At 39.6% G+C, this 6,414-nt stretch overlaps 1 long non-coding RNA gene across 1 annotated transcript; it reads right to left on the bottom strand.

Annotated features, from left to right (window-relative positions):
* Positions 1 to 426: 426 nt before the first annotated feature.
* Positions 427 to 5,728, bottom strand: LOC135324919 (uncharacterized). The gene is made up of 3 exons (XR_010386152.1): positions 5,380 to 5,728; positions 2,901 to 3,189; positions 427 to 2,326 (listed from the first exon to the last, which is right to left on the bottom strand). It is a non-coding gene; the product is annotated as an uncharacterized LOC135324919 (long non-coding RNA).
* Positions 5,729 to 6,414: the final 686 nt, after the last annotated feature.

Raw genomic sequence — 6,414 nt, 5'->3', positions numbered from 1 at the left:
GATAGATACAAAAAAATCATTTCCCAACCAGCCCCAACTCTGTGATCATTTTGTGTGTCCACAAGGTAATTAAGCCCAACTCCACAGTCACTTTGGCTATTACTGACTATGCTTGGTTCTTCATGGTTATGTATACTAATCCTATAAATCTTCTTTAATTCCAGGTATGAGGTTTCTCCAAATGCCTCCTAATCTTACCTTGGCTGTGCAATTTGTCTGGGATGCATTTGATCAAACACAGGATATCCCCTAGCAAAAAATCCCACCTTTCTTTATCCTGATTTCTGGTATTTCTTAGCATTTTACCATCTGTAAGTAGAGACAAACTCTGAAGTCTCCCTCAGAATAGTTCCTAGAAGGATTACACTCTGCCAATAAGAAGCAGAAACTGAAAATTTTGTTAAACTGTATAATATAGGCTGAAAAAGCACATGAAAAGCTTATACTAACTGCATTGCTGGCAGAAAGCTATACTTACCAAAGGAGCCCAAAGGAAAATGAAACAAAGAACTACAGAAGTAATCAGCAGTTCTAATTTATTTGCAGATACATACTGAAATTACAAAGCTTTACGTCTTCGTATGCAAGAGGACAGACTTAAAGAAATCTCTGCTTTCCCATTTTCCTCCAGCTTCCTTGCATCTGTAGAAACGCACGTGCAGATGAACAAAGCTTTCATATTCAGAGCCACCCGCTCAATGTGAGACTCATAAAATCTGGCAGATATAAAAATGAAGGAACGATCCATTACACTGATACATGACTGAAGACATGCAAACAGGGAACAGACCAACTAGGTTAAGTATTGGTATAAATTAAACAGAAAGCACATTTGCTCTAGCACTGGCCTTTCAAATTGAGAGTGATGGCATGATTAAATAATTGAACTGTCTCACCTTGCACAGTCAGACAGAATTCCAATATGAATAATTATTCCAAAATGGATATTAACACAAATTAAGCTCTTCAGCAGCTACATAAAGCAGTCTGGAACCTGACTTTTTGCTGCCTTGTAGAGTACAGTGGGATCAAGATCAACAGGTTGTTTTTCTTTGGTGTTGCAAGTGTGTCAATTACTTTATTCACCTATTTTTTTGTATGCCTGGGGGACGGGGGGAGGGGGAAAGTGAGGACAAGGTTTGGTTATTGCTCATGTCAAGTAGTGCTGCAAATAAGATGCCATTAAATAGCTCTTCTCCTAAAGATTAATTTCCAGGCTCACCCAGCATATCATTTCAAGCCCAAGCATCAGCTCATTTGGGTTGAAGCCTCTTTCCCGAAGTCCCTGCCATGTGACAGACGAATGTCTGGGCATTGTGCATGACACATAAGCAACACCTGGACACACCATCCAAAGCCATCGCTTAGCTTGACACATCCCCATCTCGTAACCACACAGACTTCATGATGTTCACGTGCATATGTAGTCATAAGAGTCACAGCACAGGGCTTGACCTAAGGCAGTCTATGACTGAAATCTTACTTGGTGTAACTTGTCCTTAAAAACCTCCAGTGAAAGAACTTCTGTCAAGAATTCATTGCCTGAGGTTTCACCTCCCTCAGGTTTTGAAGTGCAGATCTTTTTTGCTGAGAATTAAGCTGACTTCCTCCTCTCCTACAGCATTTTGGTGTTCAAATGTGCACTTCAAAGAGTTTCAATCTGTGACTACAGGGAGGCAAGAGCTACTTTTCCATCTCCATTACCATCACTGTGTTTTTGACTTTCACTGGCCTTACTGAGCCCAGTTCTCCCAGTCTTCTGACCTTACTGGTCTACAGTTGTAACCCTTCTTCCTAATTTTTACGTTGACTGCTTTTCCTTCATAGCAAATAAAAGCATATTCAGCCATCCTTCCCTGCCTCATGGGCAAAGCAAAGAACCATCCTCCTCCTCTAGCTATCTCCTTACTTCTCTTCCTCTTTAAACTCAAAAACACTATTTACAGTCATTCAAGCTTCTCTCCATCAGGGAGCTCCTCTGATATTATTGCTATAGTTCTTTCTCTATAATGAATGCTTCTTTGCTGTTGCTTTAATGACCCCTGCCTGAACAAATACAAGTAACAATTTTCCCACTCCAATCTCTTTCTCAACTCTGCAGCTTGGTTTTCATTTAGATTTTTTTATTGTTTTCCTTTTTGGAGTTTTCTGGTAGTTTTTCTTCTAATCAGTCCATCAGAGGTTCTTCTTTCTCATCCCTCCCTCTCTCCAGATGGTCCAACAGAAATCTGGACTTGATCTTCCCTTGAACCAGGTTAATCCGATTTCTTACAATTTTAGCTCCTTTTCCATTTTTATATCCACCTGGGTCTTGGTCCCCAGAAATCTGAAAAAAAATGAATTCTATGTGACTTATTTGTTGAAGAGAAGTAACCTATGTTACTTTATGGTTAGTTTAGTTGTTTGTTTATACAAGTGGGGAATATGCTGGAAAGCTGTAGCTTTCTCTGAACTACCTTATAAATATTTCCAGGATAGTTCAGTACACTGAAAAAATAAAACACTGTGGAAGAACCACCTTTTCCTTCCTTATTTGAATTTCATTATTCCAAACCAAAGAAGTATACTTTCACTCAGTTTCCCCACAGCTAAATTTCTCCTAAAGAAGAAGAGGTGTAGACCCTCACGTTCATGTCTTTTGCACTTAGACCAGAGACTGTATCACTGGAAGCAATCTTGCATGAATAGAGGGATGGGGCTAGGTAGTCTCACAGTTATCTTTCATCTCTAATATCTTGGAATTTGGATGCTTTGTGTGTTCTTCCTTTCTTTGTGATATCTGTGCCACTTCCCTGGGGACATAGCTGTTAACAGTCCAGTCTGGTAGCAGTGCAAAGCAAAAACAAGATGTTTTGGGAGTGCCTTGGCAACAAGTCCACAAGAACAAAGATTTAGCTTACTGCAGCAGTGGCCTAATGTGGCAAATATCCACCTTTCTTTAAAGAAAAGGCATTTGAACTCCACAGAGGTGGTGACACTTGAAACTGGAATCACGCAGGCAACCACTGTTCCATGGCCCTGTCTTCATAAATGCCAATTATTTTCAAGGTTTGACATGGCAGTGAAAAAGCTTTTCACATTTTGATCAGAATTATTGTTAAGCAGAGAATCCTTTATGCTTTGTGTCATCTCTTACAGACCCAACGGGCAAGAACAACGCATTTGTCGCTGGCAGTGATGGTGAATATCCTACAAAAAGAAAACGTTTGGTAAGAGCTTCTTTATTTACCTTACAGTTAACTTAAGGGTTTACACTGGGGTAAGGAAGAAAGGAACAAGAGGGGACCTGAAAGATCTGGCATCATTTCCTTTCTCTCTATCTGCTGCTTAACTGGTATGGGAACAAATCCTCAAATGTGAGGATTTGAGGAACTAACCGCCTTTGATAACCTAGATCTTAGTTTTTGAAGCTCCATCTATGTTGCAGATAAGTGTACACTAGAGAACAGTCCAAATCAGCAGACAAATTTAAAATTTTCCCTCCATTTGCACCAGGTGGTCATCCAAAAACTAACACTAGCATCCATGTAGCAGTAGACATGGAGGACAGCTGGCAAATTAGGCCTCAGGGCTACTTTTGAAACAGTAAGGGTCTAACCTTCTGCATTAATTAATATTAAGAAGACAAGAGCAGTTCCTTATCGAGGATTTTTGCCAAGATTCCTCCTTAGAGGCTGAAATCCACCTAAGTACTACAGCTTGGTTTATGACACAAAGAAAAGTACATTCAATGTTTCAAAATCTTTTGTCTTTAACAATAAGATGCTAATGACTTCGCAGACTACTAATTATTTTTAATAGATTGATTCTAATCTCTATGAGATTCATTTCAAGATAAGACACCTATATACAGATGCTCACAGGTCAATGGAGGTCTAGTCAGTACAGTCAGTGGAATTTGATCTATTCAGCCAACTAGCCACTGGGGGCAGGGTTTAGTTATGTACATGTAGGCATCTGGTGTAATTTAAGAGACTCTAGCATGTGGGAAACATTCGTGGGAAACCTTTGGGTGGCCTTTCCCTTTTTGAGCAGCACTTGGAAGCCAGATGAGCAACACATGAAGACATCTCAGATAGCTCTGGACACCTATGTGTGAATAACTGAGCCCTAGATCTCCACTGACCATAAGAGTTACTACATGTGGAAACCTACACGTGCTTTAGCTTTTCTGAATCTGGAGCTAACTCTCATGCCACATGGCTCATTGAAGTTGATCAAGTAAAGACAGGACTATGGCTAAGCTACTAAGATTGCAGAAACTTGCCATCCGTTTCCCAGTTTATGGGATGTCTTATAAGATATAAAAACAGCTTAGTTTCTTTGGCTATGTCTGTGCGGTTTTGGGGAGCTGCGCTTGAGTTTGAATCAAAATCTCAGGGCTAGCTTTCTTAAGCTCACTGCATCCATGCTCTCTGCAGAGGCAGAGCAAAAGCACAAGCCAGTCTTCTCCTTTGTCTGAGGTTCCTTCTAGTTTACTCGCTCTCCGTTCAAAGCAGAACATGCATAAAACCGAGGGACTCCAGACAATCTGAGAGCTCATACTGAATTCAGGATCAAGCCTAAGAAAACACAGTTATCTAGGTATCACCACTGTTTTTCAGTTTCTCATCCATAAAGTAGAGATCCTGATGCCTTTTTTTTTTTTTCTTTAATTCTAACATTGTAATCTTTGTGAGGCTGTCTCAGCTTCTCACTATGTGTCCATATAACATCAAGTGAACGGAGCCACAAGGACTATTATAATTCTTCCTCCTCCTGTCTTATAGATCAATCAAGCTCACGAATGCTACTAGCTCCATAGTGAGCTTTTCTTTGTGCTTTGACATACAGTATCTTTAAATCCCTGCTTTTCTGGTTTATTACTTAGCTGATTCCTCCGTGGTGACTGCTGCCTCTTCTCAGGCCAAAGAGCAGTCTTTAACAGGCAGTCACCTTTTATGCAGCAGATGTGTCCAAACAGCTGGAACTCCCTTCTCATTTCCACATCAGTGACTCTCTTTCTCTTAATACGTTTTTTTGCTCATTGTCTCTTCTCTGATACACTTTTGCCAGCTGACCACATGAAGCTGATGGTAACATTTCATTTCAAAGGGCAGACATCTTTGTGTGCCAGTTTTTTCGAAGGTCTGTGTTTCTACCATATGCAATACAATGGGGTACATCCATATTTCAAGCTGCTTTGTATTTCTCTGCGTGCATGTGTGTATAGAAAGATCACCTTGTCTCTGTAGTGCAGAGACAAACAAAATACAGCAAATAAATAACAGTCTATAGATGTTATTCATATTGTGAGCTTGTTGCAGAAAAACACTTCTATTTTTCATATTTGTTAAAATCAGGAAAGAGAAGTAAGATAGCATAGTATTTCACACTTACCTAGTATCTCATTCTGTTACTAATGCTTCAGTTACTGAATTCGATTCAGTGCATAATCAGGTCCTATCCAAGTCAGGGTTGGGGCACCAGTCACTTAAGGAGGGCACAGCTGGTTAATTGTGCCTTCCAGCTGTATCTAAAATCACAGAAGGCGTTATCTATTTGCTTGTATTAGCACAGCAATGAACTCCTAGTTGTTCTTTGAAGAGTTCTGCAGACATCAGAATTAACTATCAGCTGTTTTAATAGGCTAGATGGAAGCTGACTGTGTTTCCTCCTAAAGAAAGCAATAACAAGAGTAGTATTTTTGCCCTTAGTAGCTTATGCATGCAGCAGAAATGAAATAGCTGGGCATATTAATTTGTCTGCACACTTCTTAACACACAGTAATGATATCCTGTGTAGAAAAAAAATAAGCCAAAGCTGTGCTAGCATTTGTTTCAGCTGAATAAACTCTAAGAATATTACAATATTCCCAACTAAAACATAAAAAAAGTCAAAACCCAAGGAACAAGGGGGGGAAAAAAAAAGCCCTTTCAACATAATAACAATATGAACAACATGACCAGTTACAGCAGGAGTTGAAGAAAGCCTAAAGCATAAAAAACGTAAGCATAATCCCTTGTATTTGTGGTACAATGGGACTTTTTGATGGGTTTTCACAGTAATGCCAAGTATATCAGAAATTGGTTGTATTGTAAAACTCTGGCCCTTCAGAAAACAACACTGATAGGCACCTTTAATCTACTAAGGCACGCTACAGCATTCTTCACTCACCGGTGCCTTGGTCTGAGTTAAACCTGCATTAGCAGCTATGCTTCCTCTGTGATCCTAGGTAGGGAAGTAATAACAAGTACAGTAGAATTTGGGCTTTTGCCTGTGCTTTTTGACTTTTTGTGCCATTAGCAGCTACACTTTCTGATTTTTTTGAGTTAATGTTAAATGAAAAATAGGATATTCAAGTCACTGCATTTTCCATGAACTTAGAGCATTTAAAAATAACCCAGCTTTGATATCCAAGATTAAAGTGTGAGT

This window comes from Dromaius novaehollandiae, chromosome Z (genome assembly GCF_036370855.1).
Source record: "Dromaius novaehollandiae isolate bDroNov1 chromosome Z, bDroNov1.hap1, whole genome shotgun sequence".
Lineage (NCBI taxonomy): Eukaryota > Metazoa > Chordata > Aves > Casuariiformes > Dromaiidae > Dromaius > Dromaius novaehollandiae.
Note: the sequence above shows the minus strand (reverse complement) of the source record. Positions and strands in the feature narration are given on the sequence as shown.